Below are 18694 nucleotides of genomic sequence, written 5' to 3'. Positions count from 1 at the left end.
ACAATACAATTTCTAGTAAAAAGTCAAAGATAACAAGTCACAAAAGGAAAACAGGTTTCATAAGAGAGAACCAGCAAAAACACCAGACAATAGAAACAGAACTACAGAGATTTGATGTGGTGGAATTATCAGATGTAGTCTGTAACATAATAATTTATATTCACCAACAGCTATGTGTGAAAGGAATCATAAAAATAAAAACTTAAAGATGTCTTCAATTAATAGGAACCTATAAAAATTCATAAAAGACTTGAAAAGAACCATAGGAATTCTAGGCATAAGTGTTTAGTATGATTCCTAGACCTATCCATTTGTGGATGACTGACTTTATTAAAGTGTATGAGCAAGCCTAGACAACTGGTTTTCAGGATCATTGAAAAGGAGAGTCTAGCACTGGCTAAGAATTAGCCTGGTCATCCTCAAGTCTCCTCTGCTGCAGATGCTGTATTTTTCTAAGAATAAGACATCATTGGCCAGGACCCTTGGGATCCTTTCTAGCTTGGCTTCTCCTTGTGTAGACTTGAGAATCCTGCACAAGGTTGCTAGATCACCCACTGCCCTGGGTTAAATAACACCATGACTATTTAATGCTTGCAGAAAGGTAGGGGTCATCTTCAGAAACTCCAAACGAAGCAGAGACAGCTGATATGGGGGATTCATCAGGTGCCATGGATCCAGGAGAAGTTTGTGAACTATGAATCAGATTGATTATTTGCACACTTCTGCATGAGTTTTCACAGCCCTTTCCACTTACAAACGTTCTCAGCGCTTCATAATCTTCAAAAACAAAAGGAGGAAACACCGTGGTCCTTCCTTTGACCCTCTGCCCTTCTTGGCTCTGTTTATCATCTTTTCTTGTTCTACTCTGTAGAACTCTCCAGAAGCGAAGTCTGCCGCTGTGTTTTCTCCCCACCCTTACTTCGGAACTCACGCACCCTAATTTCGCTGCATGCTCTGAGCTTACTCAGTCCCACTGCTCCTTCAGTCTGTCATCCCCACCTTCTCTGTTCTTCTCCTCCTATGTGGGGCTCTCTTTTTGGAAATCATAGTTACCACTCCAGGATACCTAAACCACTTTCCGTTACATTAGTTAATCTTCACATTAATCATTCAAGATAAGTACTTTTAAACCAAAGAATTTATAAGCATATATGCACAACCCAAGGACACGGACAATGGTGGGGACAAGGACTGGGGAGGGCGGTGGGACGGGGTGGAATGGGTCATTGGGGAGATAAAGGGACATCTGTAATATTTTAAACAAAAATAATTTTAAAATAATTTTAAAAAGAGAAGAAATGAAAGCATAAAAAAAGATAAGCACTTTTATTATTCTTATTTTATAATAATGTATATTGATTGTAGAAAAATTAGAAAACCTGTAAACAAAAAGAAGCAAATTGAAACCCCTCTAACATTAACCAGAGATAACTTTACCACTGTTAATATTTGGTATATTTTCTTCAGACTTTTTTTTTACAATTTTTTTGAAATGAGATTTTGAATTCTGAGCATATGTTCTTATAATCTATTTTTATTCACAAACAATAGATAGTGAACCTCTTTCCATGTTAGTAAATATACACCTTCAACATAATTTTTAATGTTTGCACAGTATAGGTTTATAATAATTTATTTAGGAAATCTTCCATTGTTGAGCATTTGAATGAATTCCAATCTTCACTATTAAAATAGCATCATATAACTATATTTTTGTGCATATCAATATTTCTCCAAGATATATTCCTTGATGTAGAAATGGATTCATATTTTTTATTTTGACAAAGTCTCCCTCCAGAAAGTTTGTACTAATTTAGGCTCTAAACAACGTGTGAAAGTGAACATAATATGTTTGGGTATTATTGTTTTTATCATCTTGGTTAATTTTGCAAGCAGCCTTTTATTGCTGTTTCAATCTGATTATAAGTAATATAGAATATTTTCCCTTATGTTTACCACTGATATTTTGTTCTTTTGTGAATTAAACTGTTAATATTTGGCATATGTGTTAACATACAGTCTGACACATAGCAATAAATATTAGCACCTTTATTATCATCATCCTTATAGGCAGTAGCCATTGTATATTTCAAATAGTTTCCCCAAATTTGGCATTTTCTTTTCATTCAATTTGATTTTATTCATTTAGGCCACACAGAGGTTTGAATTTTTTGATGAGAACAAACTCATGATCTTCACAGTTTCTGCCTTTAGTTGTATGCTCAGAAAGACCTTTCCCACCCTAAGATCATGTAAATATTCACCTGAGAGCATTTTTATAATTTTATATTTTACATTTAAACCATCAGTACATCTGGAATTTATTTTCATATGAGGATGGGACAGAGATAAGTGGCTTTTCACAAAAGGCCAAACCGTTTTCCTACTCAACATTTTAAGTATTTTCCAAAAGGAACAGAGCAGAGACGTTTTTGTATCAAGACCTGTGAATGGCTATGTCTGTGAGTGAAAAGGAATTAATTACCTCATGTCAGAAATCAGCACGGGGCCAGAGCTATTAAACATGCTAATGGCCTGGATGGAAGGACAGCAACAAAGCAGCCCGAGAGCTTCTCCCTGTCCAATGGTGACTTAAATGGGTTACTTACAGCCCAAGATGACAAAGTGAGGAAAGCCAGACGCCCTTCAGTGACCGGGGAGGGAGCAGCCGCAGTGTCGGAAGACAGAAACGGGTCTGGTTGTAATCTGCCTGCAAGGCTCGCCCGACTCCTCGGCTCTCGCTGTGAAGCCTGGAAAGGGAGCAGAAGGCTTGAGAAGGGCCTTCAGAAGCAGCACCCCTTCCTGGCCAGGCCTGGAAGGACCACACCCAATAGCTTCCCCAGCTGATACCTCGGCAGCTGCCTGGGCTCAGGGTTCCTTTCCAGCATGGCTGCCTTCCCCCTCTGGCTGTGTTCCACAGACCTCTGGATTCTGCTTCCCTACATCCCCCATTCTATTATTATCTTCAAAACACATATTTCATAGTAATATCATTCTTCTCTGGACTATTTTCCTTATGCTGTATGGCAGTCCCCGCATTGCATAATTTTCCTACCTTTAAACTGTTTTTCATAGTGCAGTATTTTCTGAAATAGGACCTTGTTTTTTCTACAGGCAAGAAACATGATACTCTGACAACTGCAACTTGCTCCCACATGTTTTAATGCAAACCTCTGAGTGATCCTGACAGACAGGTGGGGAAGATCCTGTGGACAAAACCCAGATTTGAGAAGCGGTTTGTCTGAGGGGCACAGTGAACCAGGAGCACCAGAAATCTGTGCCCAGCTTCAGAACTCTGCCTACTCCCCTTGGAGGTCCCTTTCCTACTCAACTTGATGACTCCTGGGAGTCCTGTCATTCAACAGAACTCTAATAAGTTTCTCTATTGCTGCCCAGAGCTGGGTTTTAAAAGAACCAAGATAACACTTCATACCCAGTGTCTCAGCAGGTTCACTCCAGGAGTAATTTTAGTGTATTTTCTATATACAAAATGAGAGGTGGACAAGGAGAGAGTGTTAACCACGGTCAGGCTGTTGGTCAGGAAAGGCTTCACAGAGTATCATGTTTGGGCAGGCTGTGAACTTCTCCCTGTTGGGGCCTGTCAGATAAGATTTGCTTTAGAGTCTTTAAAGGACATCTGTTGTCCTGTCCTGCTTTCCACCCATTCCTCACCCTCACTATGCTTTTCCCTCCCCCACACCCAATTCGTGCAATTTCATCTTCTGATCACAGGTACATGCTCAAATCTGGGACCCTCATCATTTGACACACAACCCTGGAGTTTTTTTTGTTAATGCTATTGGGGGTAAAGACTCCAGTCTTTCCACAGGCGTATCTGAGAAGCGGATGACCATCTAGCTTTTGAGAGGGGAGAACCTACCTGAGGGGGGCCCCCAGAGGAAGGCCGAGCTGAGAGGGGAACAGGGGAAGACTGAGTCTTCAGGATATTTTCTGAGCTCTGAATCCAGCCACCCTTGAAAGCAAATACCTTGAGCTTTACAATCATGTGAGCCAAGAGATTTCTTCTTATGTGTGTAAACTGATTTGAGTTGCAACCTAAAGATCTTTAATACAGAGCCCCATCCAAATCCAAGGCTGTGAGTCTTTGACAGACTGGGGGAAGAAGTGGTGTCTGCAATGACTCAGCACCTAGCTCCTCTGCCTGTGGGTCCTGCTGCTCAACATTCGTGAAATGTTTGGGTCCAGGATCGTCCTGCTTTCGAAGCTATTGATTTGGGCTCCTTGGTGGTGTGAGGTTCCAGACCAGCAGGACTCTCAGGGCAACTACTGAAGGATTTCCTTTCTAGTAAGCCATCCCAGCTGCAGGAATCCTATGTGAAGGCCACAGATGATAGCTAGGGAACCTCTACTACATGTCTTTCTAGAGCATTACCCCCTCTTTCTTCTAGAAAACAAACACTTCCCCCATTCTAGTCATGCGTTGTGAATGGGGACTGCCAGAATCTTAATGACACAGTCATATGACCAAAGTGCTCAGCCTGGAGTGGGCAGCTACCCAAGGATGGGATAAAGAAAGAAGTCTTCGACCTTCTCCAACAGTAGAGATGTCTGCAGCCATCCGTGACCAGGTCCCTATTACTGTGGAAAAAACAGTCTGAGGAGAGAGAGAATGAAGTAGCTACACAGAGAGAACTTCGAGTGAGGAATGGGGTGTGGGCATGGGTCAGGTGAGATCAGATTTTCTATTCACACATGCCCTTTGTCCTTGGGATCTCACTACATCCCCTACCTGCCACTTGATTAAATGAGTCTTCTAATAAACCCCCTTGCAAACAACTAACCCATTTTAGCTGAATGAATTGTCTGTCATTTGCAAACCAAAGTTTTATATAGCTGCCAAATTCCCCAAGGCCAGGCCAGGCTCCACTTAACTAGTCACCCATTAGATCAGTGGTTTGCAGCCCTGGCTCACATTAGAATTACCTCGGGGAGGGGGGGAGGGGCTGTTAAAGCACAATGGTACTAAAACCCACTTCAGAGATTCTCACTTAACTGATCTAGGAAACAGCCCAAGCAACATGTGTGTTTTCAATCTCTTGAGGTGATTTTAATATGTATCTAGGCTTGCAAACTGCTGCAGAAATGTGGCAATAAGGCTGTGAGGAAAGACCATTCAGTGGTCATCCAAGCCCTGACTTAGACACTGTGACTGAAGGCAAGTCTGTTAGCCAAACCTCAGGGCCCCACCTGGAGATGGAAATAATGACTATGGTTCTGTCATCCTCACCGAGGTCTCAGAGGGACCAGATGGGAAGGAACCTAGAGCTCTAGGAATCCAAACCTGCATCTCCTACAACAGAGACTGCATGCCCACTTCACACTCACACAGTGGACAGGGACACCATGGTGTCTTCACATCTTTCCAGGGGTCAGGACCGAAGCCTCAGGAGGGAGCGGGGGCAACTCCACCCCAGCAAAGGTGCATTGCAGGAAATGGTTCTTCACGTGTGGTTCATACAGAGTGTCTGTGTCCTCGATTTCCCGTCCCGCCCCACGCCACCACTCCCTCTCTACCCCACCCCCATCAAAACTCCTGAGGAACACCTCGAAGATTCCTTGTCAACGGCAGCCCCCCGTCAAGGCTCCTTAATGATCAAATCAGCCTTCCTAGGCCTTTTCCTAAAGGATTTTAATCTCTGTCCTTGTTCTTCCCAGGATTTTTTTCCACCACTCATTGGCGTAATAAATGCCTTTCCAGAAGGCTTCAACCCGGCTGGAAGTGCACTTGAACAGCAACTCTAAGTCCTTATTAGCTCTATAGTGATCAGGTGAAGGAATAATTGATCTCAATCAGGAACACCTGGTTTCATAATTGCACAAATGATTATAATTCAATAATGAAAGTCAATTTAACTAACTTAATTCAGATTGCTTTAACCTCTCGCAGACGGTTAGGAAGTGAAGCAAACGGGAAAAGTGGAAAAAGGAAAACAAAGCTCTGTCTAAACCGCCTGATCAAATAGGGCCCGAATGTAATTGATTCATTTCACCCTGACCGTAGCGTGTATTGTGGCTTCTGGGCCTTTGTTCATTCTATTCGTTCTGTGTAGAGTGTCCTCCCCCATCTCTCCACTTCCATACCCTATCCATATTTTTCCCAGATCAAGCTCAAATACTACCTCCTTCACTTCTATAAAGTTTTGGGGTGCTCCGAGTTGGGGAGATATCTAAGTCTCCCATGGAGGTGAGTGAGATGGTCACCAAGGAAAGGAGATTAATATCCATTAAACAGCTGCTGAAATTCAGACAGACATTAATTTCTGGCATTTCACTTAGTGTCAGGACACTGCGCTTCTGACAATGGCAGAAATGGGAAACTGAGGCTCAGAGAACTTGATAATTTCCTCAGTCAAGGAACTGGGGAGCAAGCAGAGACAAGATTTGAACTTGGGTCTTACTGATTTCAGAGCCTGTGGATTTTTCTCCCCACAATGACAGACCCTCAGGGCACCCTGAGCTTTCCTGGGCTCTCAGGCCTCAGCACCACTTCAGCCACCCATGGTGAGTTTCAGTTGCTGCCACTTGATTCTGAACCATGAAAATTTGGTTAAGAGGTTGCTAGCTAGATAGGCCTTCCCTGTTGGCTTCCACTTCATAAAAGTAGCTATTGCCTTACTCTCCCCAACAAAATATTGGTCCATGGGGATCAAAGGTGGACTTGAAACATTTGTCTTTGAATCACTTCAACTTTGTGAATATAAGAGACTGAGCTTCAAGAATTATGGCCTTGGAATCAAGGAAAGGGGGCAGTCAGAGCTGCCTCTACTTGGGGGGACGCTGTGCTTCTGACAACAGTAGCAGGTGGCCTTGGCCTGGGCCCTGGCTTGTCTTCATCTGGGATGGCCTCTCTGTGGCCTGTGGAGACTGAGTTCTCAGAGAGACCCTGTGCAGACCCTTTGATACACTTTGACATGGGCTTACTTGCCAGCTTCTGAACAATGTTCTATGTTAGAACAGTCTAGCCCTCATGGATGATTTTTTTTGAGGAAATGTCACTATTTGCTGTGAAATCTCCCCCCACACCCCCCACCTTGACTGTTCCATTTTAAAGAAGTAATTTATATTGATTGTAGAAAAATGAGAAAATGCAGATAAGCAAGAATTCTTTAAAAGTTCCTGGAAATTCCATCACCCAGAGCCAACTGTTGCCAGATGTTGGCGTTTGTTCATCCAGACGTTGTCCAGTGGTCATGTAAAGAGTGCATGTTGACATACTTTTCTTTAACAAAGATGTAATCGTACAGCAGTTCTGTTTTGTAACCTACTTTTTTCACGTAGCAAAGCATGGTGAGTGCCTTCCTGTGGGAATCACACTTTAAAGGAAGGTGTCTAAACCTTTGCAAGCTCTGAAATCTGCAGCATGGCAGCCTATGGGTAATAACATATGGGAGATGGCAAGGATCGAAGCAGACAGGCATGGCAATTTGAACCCCACTTCCTCCCATTAGCTGGGTGGCCCTCTGAACATCACTAGTCTTATCCATCCCCTGAGGATCTGACCTTCCAGCTGTAGACCTCCCAGGGCTAGGTGACATCTATGAAGTGCTGGTGTAGATTCTCATTGCATTGTCCAAATATAAAAGGAACTCTAAAGACTGCCTCTGCCAAGAATCCCTCTCCTTTTGCTGTGGTGAGCTCTGAGATGAAATCTCAAGATTCTGGGCACTTCCCTGTGGTCCCCATCAGCCAGTCATCCTTGTTGGTGATAATAAAGTTCTAATACTCCATCAGAAAGGGATTCTATCCAAGCCTGGGGTTGTTTGACTGCTCTATTTCTAGTCTTCTTGGCTACTTTGGGGCCCATATTCCCAACAGGTTGGGCATCCTTCACAATTTCTTCCTACAGGGGGGTCTGGCCACAGCTCCCCTAAAAGGTCCCCTGTGCCTCCTGCTGCCTTTCAGAATCTCCATGAGGCTCAGTGTGCCTAACCTACCCACTCCCCCTTATCTCTTGCTTCTAAATAGGGTGCTATCTCTACTTTGGAACCGAACCTTAAAACGTCCTCTCTTCTCTGCCCCACCTTCCAGCACCACAGCTCACTCGGATGGGGGAAGAAGCTGTGTGGTTTTCCAGGGGTTCTGATGGTGATTTTCCAGGAGGGCAGCCCCAGTGCTTAGGACCAGCTTCCTGGTGCAGCTGAGTTTTGTATAAGCCAAAGTGATGATGGACACTCCACTTCCAGCAACGAAATCCCAAGTGGTACCTGCCCCACCGCCACAGCTGGAAGCACTGAGAACTGAATTCTGAACTGTTCTGTCTCCCCTCCGACCAATTCATTTGCCCCAAAGCACCCAGTACTTCTAATTACCACAGTAAATTCTAATTTTCCTTTAACCTGTCTCCTAAGTGTGAGCTCCTGAAGGAAAGGATTGTCTGATTTTCTATTGCTCCAGAGCTAAGCACATAATAGGTGCTCAATCAATTTTTCTGAACTGACTGGCTGAATAAACTTAGTATGTCTTAGTCTCACCAGGACCACCTCAACCCTGTTGGTGCTTCTAGAGAAATGTCTTGCTAACCCAGAAATCCATCTTTCCTTTCTTCCACAGCTGAACTGTGGAAAGAGGCAACAAGATCAAGGTTGGCAGACCTGCTGCACATCCTGCTCCTCTGGGGACCCTCTCCAGTATCCCAGGTGTGGCCATTAGTCCTGCCTCTGGTGTCCTACACTTTTTTCAGGAGGGAAAGCCAGACCTGTAATTGGCAAGGCCTTTGTACCTTGTGCTCTGTGCTCTGTTGACTTCCTGGCCTATCTTCCCCAAAGCTGCCTGCCACTGGTTTATTTTCCAGAGGAAAGTGAATTTTGTTAATGTCCAAGAACTTTGTGATGTTCTTAAAAATATAGATGTCCCACCCAGATTCTAGCTGGTATCATCAAAGCTGAGTTAGAAATAACTGAGTTCACCTACTTCATGCATGCATTCATTGATTCAGCAAGCATTTATTGAGTTCCTAGTATGCCCCAGGTACTAGACTAGGTAGATACTCCTCTTTAAGAGATCCCACAGGCTAAAATGAAACCACCTAAAGCCATTTCTTCTGTTGGCCAATTTATTAATGATCAGTTGCCTAAAATTCAGTCCACTAATGTGTTTTTTGATCTGTTCAAATATTCTGGTCCTTTTGGTATCTTTTTTGGCATTGAAAGATTTATTTTTGTAATTCATCTTGGAATTCCTCCTATATCAATTAAGATGTAAAATCTTTTTTAAAAGTTAAGTCTACAAACCAAACTGAGGTGGGGAGACTGGAGTTTGTGGAACTTTCTGTGTCTTTTGCAATTCTGTTGGCATGAGGACCTTTATTTTTGGTTCAGGGGATTTGGATTTGGAGGGAGTATGCAAAGAAGAGAAACTCTGAGATAGGACATTGTCTGCTCCTCTGCAAACCAAAGAGATGGATCCCAAGGGAGGTGCAGACTCAAGGGATTGTGTTTATAAAGGACTGAAAGGCTTTGCACAGGCAAGGAGCCCACCCCAGGACCTCAAAGAGGCCACTCGCTTCCTCCCTCTGTACAGGAAGGCAGAGTGTGGCTTTAGTGCCACACTAGGGTCCACTGAGCAGTGGAGCTATGTGGAGGGAGGATCTGAGAAGAAGGCCAGAGAAGAACACAGCTGGACATGTTGTAGAGCACATGTGACGTGGCCCTGGGGACCAGCAAGGGAGAGGGCTGCTGTTGTCCTCTGGTCATTGCTATTGGGCTGAAGGCAGAGAGACTTGGGCATTAAGATCACTGGAATTTCACTTGTATCCCCAAGCTGCTGAGGCTGAGCACATCTGCGTTCTAAGACCCCTCAAGAACATAAAATGACCTCACACTTTAAAGAATACTGCACGCTGGGCAAATATTATGGGAAATACAAAATAAGTTGAAAATACCTGATTTCAAAAGTAAGGAAAGGGTCATCTTTAAAATGTTAAAAAGGAGGAGAGGGCAAAAAAAGAGGCAGTGAATGGATTTGTTATCAGGCCAGTTAACCTCGTAGCCACTGTTGATTTAACCACCCATGGCACCTTCTGTCTTGAAACAGGCAGAGCCAGGGACCCATGAACAGGACTGGTGCTCCTATCTGGTTTCTGCATGGCCAAGGAGAAGAGTCTCAGCTGCTCAGGGCAATGCTCAGGGCTGGAAGAGCAGTGGCTGGGGCAGAGCAGCCTTCCCATGACGTCAGAGAGCAGAGCTGGGCTGTGGCTGGGGCACGGGGCCCGCAGAACACTGCTGCAGATTGGACCCCAGGCGCCAGCCAGCCCTGCTTGTGTACTGAGACCCAGGGCAGACCCCGCATGCAGGCTGTAAGAGAATCCCTATGCTCCTAGAAACCGTCAGCCTGGGGGTCAGTCATCAAAACCTCTAGTTACAAAGGACCCTTAGGGATTATCTAGTCCAACCCCCTCATTTCCCAGAGCAAGTTGCTGGGGCCCAGAGAGGCGAAGGAATTTGTTCACTGTCACTGGGAATGTCAATGACGCAGGCTCGTCCTGCTGGGTCAGCCTAGGACGCTGAACCCTGACAAGGAACCCTGAGTTTCCATTGGATTCTTCATGAAAATCAAAATAATCACAGCACTCAGTATTTTCCAGTCACTGGAAAAGTCTAACTTTGTTAAATCTGCAAAGCATAAACATTTGCTAATCAAAGTATTTACCCAAGTGATACTCCATTAAAGCAATATTAAGGGAAATAAAATGTGTACATGCTACTGACCACCTACGCAAGATTTATATCACATTCTTTTAAATGAGCATTAAATCAATGGCAGTTCTCACGGGCTTGGATTTGAACAGCAGGAAATTAGCAGGAGCCTTTGGGAGGAGTTGACAGAGCAGGAAAGGCTCAGAACCAGGGGCTAGGAGTCCTGCCTTCTCCCTCTGCTCTGCTTTCAAGGGTCCATTGACCTGGGCAAGTCCTCCAGCCTCTCTGAACCTCAGTATCTTCCTCCCTGAAATGGGGGTGATGCTTCCTGCCCAGCCCAACCGCCCTTTGAACATTTGATGCGCATCACAGTCTTTTCTAGCTGCCTTCAATCTGAGCTGGTGGCTGACTTTGGGAAGGAGAGTGGCCCCAAACAAAACAGGTCAGAGGCAGCAAAGGGTAGGTAAGGGGACTGGAGACCAAGTTCTTGTCTGGACAGTTGCAATCACTAGAATTGCTAAGCCCAGAAGCAGTGAGGTCTTGCAAAAGGTGAAAGGCACGTGGAGCCAGATAGACCCGGGGGCTCTGGCTCTTCCTAGCCATGTGGCCTTGGACAATTCATGTGAGTTCTCTGAGTATGTAAAATGAATATAAAAATGCCCACATTGCAGGGCTATTGTGACCATTAATAATAAGAATACTTGGCATTTATTAAGTGTCTATAATTTTTTAGATATTGTTATAGCTGCTGAGCCTGTATTAACTCATCTAAGCCTCGCACAACCTTCTGCATTAGATGTTATTTATTACATGTCACTTGCAGGCAGGATTTCTGAGAGTCAGTGGACAGTCCACCTCAATCCCACTTTCCTGCCTCAGAGATGATGGACACAGGTCATGACGCAGCCTCTGTCAGCCTGGCCCCCGTGACCACTGCCTGCCAACCTCACTGGGCTCGTAGTATAAGTGAAACAAACAAACAAACAAAAAACTTTTATTGTATTAAGCTGCGAGACTCGGGGAGTTATTTATTCCTACAGCATAGTCTGACTAAGAGCGTAGCTGTTTATTTTTTTCATGTCATTCAGCAAAATGAAATGTTGCCAGTTTTATGTTGGTGTTCCTTTGTGTGTGTGTGTTTTTGACATTTAACTGCTCCAGGAAATATACTCCCTTGACCATTCTGACGCTGATGACTGGTGTGTGGGAGGCATCCAGTTTGCAGTTCTTAGGTCAGGGACGACAGCGCGGGGCGCCTCAGGCCCAGATCAACCAGAGCCACACCTATTTTATCTGTGTAATGAATAAATGAATGTGTATTCGGTGCTTCTGCACAGGATTTTAGCATAGGAAAGGGTTTTCTAGTTGAACAAGAAAAGGTTAAAAGTTATGTGTCAGAGACTCTGCTAGGCCCTGGGGAAACATTGACAAACAAGACAGACACAGACTTCTCGTTTATTAATAAGTCATCTATGGTTTTCATTTTGCAGACATTGTGGGGGCCAAGAAAGAGAGCAGATAAAAGACAAGTGAACAGTGGGGGTTGAGGTAGAGAATTACAAGGGGGGTCTTCTTTAGGTGAGGAGGCCCGAGGGATCAGCAAGACCTGATCATGCAGGGCCTTGCAGGTCAAAAGGAGGTGAGAGGAGAGTAGTAGTGGCCGAAGCTACCTATTCCACATCACCGCTTAATAAACACACCAACTCAACACGTGCAAAGCAGAAATCCTGATGTCCACTCACTCACCTCCCCTTGCCCCCGGCCTCATCTTTCCCATCTCATAAATGTCAATTCCACTCTTCAAGATGTTCAGGGCAAAAGCTGGGTGTGTTTTTTTACCCTACATTGAATCCATTTGGGAATCCTAGTGGGCTGCCTTCAAAATGTACCCTGGACCAGACCACTCTCACTGCCCCGCGGCTGTGAACCTGGTCCAAGACACTAGCATCTCTCACCTATACTCTTGTAGTGGCTTCTTAACTGGCCTCTCTGCTTCTACCTTGGCATCTTTTTCTCTAGACAGCAGTAAAAAGGATCCTTCAAAATTCAAAGTTAGACCATTTTCTGCCCCAAACCTACAAGGGCTTCACACCTCACTCAGAATCAAATCAAGGTATGTGTCCATCCCCTGCCATCTCTCTGATCCCATCTCTAATTCTCTTCTCTTCTCTCACTCAGTTTCAAGCCCCCAACCTTCCTGATATTTTTGAGCACACCGAACATGCTTCTGTGGCCTGACCTCTGCACTTGCTGTTCCCTCTCTCTGACACCTTTCCTCAGGTATCTGTTTCTTGTGGCTCCCTCCCCTCATCAGCTCTTTCCTCAATGGTCACGTTTTCAGAGTGGCCATCCATGGACACCCCTTTCTATCACTTCTATCTTCACACCTGTTCATTTTCCTTCATGACATGAATTGTCACCTGACATAATACACACTTATTTTTCTAGGCTATAGGTTGGCAAAGTTTTTCTATAAAGACCCAGATGGTAAATATTTTAGGCTTTGTGGGCCATACGGTCTCCATCACAACCACTCAACTCTGCCGGTATAGTGTGAAAGCAGCCATAGACAGTACATAAATAAATGAGCGTGGCTGTGTTCCAATAAAACTTTATTTACAAAACAGGCGGCAAGCTGGATTTAATCTATGGGCCAGTTCACTGACCCCTGTTTTAGGCACTTATTGTCTACTTCCCTACTAAAATGCAAGCTCCAGAAGAGCAAGCTTTTGTCCTTTGTGTGCAATACCGTCTGAGGCACATACCAAAGTACCTGGCATGTGATAGGCAGTCCATTAAAGTTTATTGAATTAATTAATTGATTCACTGATTGATCACTGAGCTCTTAGGAGACTTTGATTTTAGGGGCCTGGCTGAAAAGCTTGGACTTTCTTCTTTTAAAAAGTTCAAAAAGTGTCTTTGCCAGTTTTCACAATGTTCAAGACTGTTGATTGACAGCTCTTCTCTGCAGTCTGCAATTCTCATAATGGAGACATTTTGAGACAAATGACAGCCACTTGCTCGTCTCACTGTTTACTCCTCTCGTAAGAGCCCTGTGTGATGCACATCGCACATTGAGTTGGATGTGTGATGCATCAGACCGCTGCCAACAAAAACACATCGAAATAAAATAATCATCTCTGCAAGCAAAGGCCTAGGTATGACACTCCAGATACCCCAGTGGAAATTAAGGGGCTTGTGCAGCTCTGCAGGGGACAGAATCAAGGACTCCCCACTGTGCTGGGTGTAGAAGAGCAGAGAGGTCAGCAAAGTATGAAAGAGTTGTGGAGGGGAAAGGGATAGGAGGAGCCAAGTAGAAGAATGACTTATTTTCTCAGATGTGATGGGCCAAGGTGTGGGTCTGGCCATGAGCAGGATGTACCCCTGAATTCTGAAGAACCTAGTTAGAGAAGGTTGTTTCTGTGGGGATAGGGGGTTGGATATGAGGGTCTGGATTGTAGGCAGCCTTAAAAGCCAGCCTGGAGAGTTATTACCATTTGGCAATAGGAAACCACTGAAGGTTGTGGAGGAGTCGGTTGTTATGGTAATAGAAGTTCATCTACAATAAGGGTGAGAAATGAAATGAGAAAGTGGATGTGATTAAATGAGGGAGAGGGCAAATCTCAGGTGGAGTCAGAGCTGAATTCTGAGGGCACTGTGGAACTGTTACAGGTTTTAAGTAGAGAGCAACATGGTCATCTCTCTCTTTCCAGGTGAAATGAGTGCGGGGTATTGGAAGGAGTGAGTCTTCAGGGTAAGGAGAGCAGCTGGACTGCTGTTTCTAAGAATGTCCCTCTTTTGCATTTGTGGTCACATTGTCCTGATGCAGTTACCTCCTGCACTCACCTCCACTGCGAGGGTCGCCAAGTCGACACAATATGTTTATTTGCTGAATCCAGCAACCCCACTCAGGTGGCACTTCCTCCATGAAGCCTTCCCCACTCTCCCCACCTGGAAGGGACCTTTCCTCCACAGAGCTTTCACACCTCTTCAAATGTTCCTCTCTAACTGCACTGAATGCTTTTTCATCTTAGCACCTGACTGTCTGGATTTGAGCCACAGCTCTAGCACTTGCTAGCTCTGTGGCTTTGGGTAAGTTCCTCAGCCTTCCTGTGCCTCTATTTCCTCACTGATAAAAGTGGGGATAAGAATACCTTTCTCCTAAAGTCACTGTAAGGATTAAATAAGATAATATATGTGATAGGCTTAGAACAGTGCCTGGAATATCATGAGCTCTGTATAATCAACTGCTATTATTATTATTATTATAATTATTATATTAAAGTTATTTGTATTCCTGTTTTCATTTCCTATAATAGATTTGAGACTTTGGAGGGCAATGACTGTGCCTTATTCATTTTTGTGTCTTTCTTAGTGAGTAGCAAAGCAAGATGCATTCACATAGTATGTGCTCAATAAATATTTGTAGCATGAACCAATAAATGATTGAATAAATGAATACAACCTGCAGAATAGAATTTAACTATGATGATATAAACAAAGTATTAATTGTATTCAAGGTCACTTTGATCTTTAAAGCAGGAACCTAAGAATCTGAGTACGGAAGGAACATGAGCAAACCCTGCAGCATTTGGAAATTGCAGAGTTGCAAAACCCAACTGTGCGTTGATCTTCCCATCTAAAACATGAAGAGATTTGATTAAATGATCTTGAAAGTCCTATTTAGCCCTACAGTTCTATTATTAGCATCACTAGGTTCTCGAGAGTCTTGGTTTTGGGTGACTACACCATTAGGAATTTCCTAGAAAAATGAGTGGAAGAATTTTTTTAATTGAAAAAATACTTCCAAAGGACACAGTTCTAGGGCATAGAGAAAGATCTTATCAAATGTAGTGAGGGCCTGTGTGAGAGATGAGTCTCTGTTCCCTCACCTTAGTTAGAACACATCGGGAAGAAAAAGTCTGTCAGAAGTATGTACAGAAGCCATATTTACCCCTCCAAACACAGAAAGCTTGGAAACATGGATCAAACCTGATCAGAATTCTCCTGGGAAAAGGAACACTGGGAAACACCAGCAAAATGCGTCCAAGTTCCCTGGGAGGTCATTGACCCGGCTGAATCTGGTTTGATTCGTTGGATTGTGCCATTGTTAGTTTTGGAGGGTTCGACACGAGAAGTGAAGACTCTGTGATTTCTAAAGACACCTTGAGGCTGTGGCAAAAAGGGCGAGATGGCACTGTCTTCAGGTCTCTCTCAGCACCCTCTTCAAGTCTTGGGCACCTTCTTCCTGCATGGCTATCATTTGCATCACGGGAAGTTAAATTCTCCAAAGACCGTGTTTATTTATCTCAGGCCCCCCTAGTCCCTAGTAGGTGCTCAATAAATAGTTGTTGACTGAATGTTGACTAAGTCTTAAAATCTGGCTTTGAGGATGCTGACCTGAGAGAGGAGGATTTGTAGATACATATTAATTTTCAGATCACATGGTAGTTAACCAATGTAAACTCATTTCTGGATTAAAATAAAGCATATGTGTCAATTATTGCACAAAGGTGAAGCAAACTGCAAACATTCTTTCACCTTCTGTCTTGACTTTTTAATCAACCTGGGCTGGAAATACAGAGACCTGTGGATGGTGAGTGAGTCTATAGCTCCAATATCAGTTCAGTCTGGTTCTGCTCGCCTCTGAGATGGTGCTGGCAGTAGCTGGTTGTTGGGAATAACAAAAGCCATGTGGCAGCCATGGCTGATTCCTGTTGGGGTCCTGCCTCTCCCCCACAAGCCCCATAGCATGTTATGTCCCTCAAAAGAGCCCTGCACTGGGTTCTGAATGGGGAGAGGGAAGCTAGATTCCTCTTCAACAGATGTCATCATAATTAGATAACTCATTATATCAAGGAATAAGGAATGGAGATTGACATGGATACAAATGCGAACATATTGATAGCTGTTCTGCATGTGAGTTTGTGCAATCTTGGAAACTGATTTCCTGGACAAGGCTCAAGGGATGAGTCAGCGGTTGGAGCCTGGGGAGATTTTCCACAATGAAATTTTCATCCTAGTAAAGTATCTTAAGAGCTTTTCACCCTGTAAGACCATTCCCAGGGGCAGCCAGGCCTCAAAGCCAGTGTGTGCGGGGGTGTGCATGTGGGAGAAGCCCAGGATAGAGCCAGGGCCTGGGGGTGACGGAGGGACGGAGGAAGGCAGGCCGCGTGGGCAGTGGCTGACTCTGATCTACCAAGTCCGATGGCTGCTCCAGCCTGTGGTGAGAGTCCCCAGAAACCCTGGGTCTCCTTCCAGCATCCGGACTAGGGAGCCTCCCTGAGGAGGTCACCAGGGCCCCCTCTAGGAGTTAGTGCCCTTCCCTAGAGTTCCCATAGGACCCTGCTCGTTCCATTGGAGAACCCATCATTCCTCAATGTACTTTCCTTTTCCCAGTGGCAAATGTGAGGATTTGATGACATGGTCCTTTCCAACTCAAACACTGTAAAGTTGGAATCGCCTCTAAAATGGGAAAAAGGAAGGACGTGGTGAATTGGCACTAGCACATGCTTGCTCCTTTCCTTGCTGGGCATTTCATATGCATCACTTTCCAGAAACCTCCTGAAGCTGACCTGCCGGTTTTCAGGGGGCAGTGATCACTGAAATTGCTTATGCCTCTGAAGACCCCAGAGCAACCCAGGCTCTTCCCCTGGGGTCCAGTTGTCATCTGTGCTTAGCACTTTTCTTCTGGGGGGGGGGACTGCAAAAAGGGATAACCTCTCCTCCTGGAGCTCCTAGTGCTGGCTCCTGCCCTGTGGCTCCACCTCCATCCCACCCCAGGTGTTTCACCTGGGGCCCTCAGGCACCCCCACTCCAGCATCTTACCCCCCAGAGAATGACCTATCCTCTTGTACAGAGAAAACAGAATGGACTGGAGAGGAGTTCCCTACCTCCTCCCTAAGGACTTTCCTGTGGCTGGCACCTGCCCCACCTCTTTAGATTCATGGTCTGTCCTTGACTTTATTTCTTGAGTCTATCCTCTCCTTTGCCCCCTGCCTGGTCCAGCTCCTCGCCTTTCCTCTGAGTAATTACAATATGTCCCAAGCCTCTCCTCAATGGCCTTTCTGCTACTGGTCTCTTCTCTTTCCTGGGCCTTTTATTTCCTACCCTTATCTCACATACCTTCTCTTGAACCTACAGAAAGACCCTCCAGCTGCCTGAATCTGGCCTTCATGTGTACATCTTGGGACGAGTCCTGGGGAAATCCCTTTTTGGGGACCTGGAGTCCATAAGCAGATGATATTACCCTCAAGTGGTTGAAGTAGGTAGGCTTTAAATACAAAGATGACAGATACCATCAGCAGTTTATATGTAGGAGCCAATGCTATGCTTGAGATAGTAAAAGTGTGATGGGCTTTCAGCTTTACATTTTTAATGAGCTGATGGTCACTCTTGACCAAATAGTAGAAGATGATTGTCAATAAAAGTTAGAGCTCTACCCAGCTGGCTCTGTAAAAGAGAAGAGTTGATGACCATCCTTCTGAGACAGCCTAAGACAATGATTCCCATACCAGATCCTGTTATTGGATGAGTGAGAGAATGCAGAAGGACCTGGTTTCCTTGGGGACCACAGGCTGTCAGAATGTCTCCACCCTCCATTGAAGTCATCAGCACCAAACTCATGTGGAAGAGCGAGAAGCATGGACCCCTCTCTGCCTTGCAATCCTCTTTCTCCCCTTTCATCTTGGGGGAATGGAAGTACGCATTATGTCTTTCTGGACTGGTTTTTGTTCTCACCCTATGAGCCTGAGCAGAAGTCCATTTAGAGGATCTGTTTGTATCTCTAACTCTGGGACAACAAAGTTAGTCCTTAATCAGACTATACCCACCTGCCATCTGCTTTCCAGCCTTACCACCTACTTATTCTGTGTTACAACTCTCCCTCTATAGCCACCATGCTTTCCTTTCCTCTGTTTCCCTTTATGGCCAGATCTGACCATCCAGAAGGGACCCATTCAAATCTCACCTTTCCAGGGAGCCTGCGGACTCTGCCTATCCTCATGTCTCTCACAGCCCTGTGCTGTCATCTTGGCATG

Source organism: Miniopterus natalensis, chromosome 12 (assembly GCF_054644295.1).
Source record: "Miniopterus natalensis isolate mMinNat1 chromosome 12, mMinNat1.hap1, whole genome shotgun sequence".
Lineage (NCBI taxonomy): Eukaryota > Metazoa > Chordata > Mammalia > Chiroptera > Miniopteridae > Miniopterus > Miniopterus natalensis.
This window is presented reverse-complemented; position numbering follows the sequence as displayed.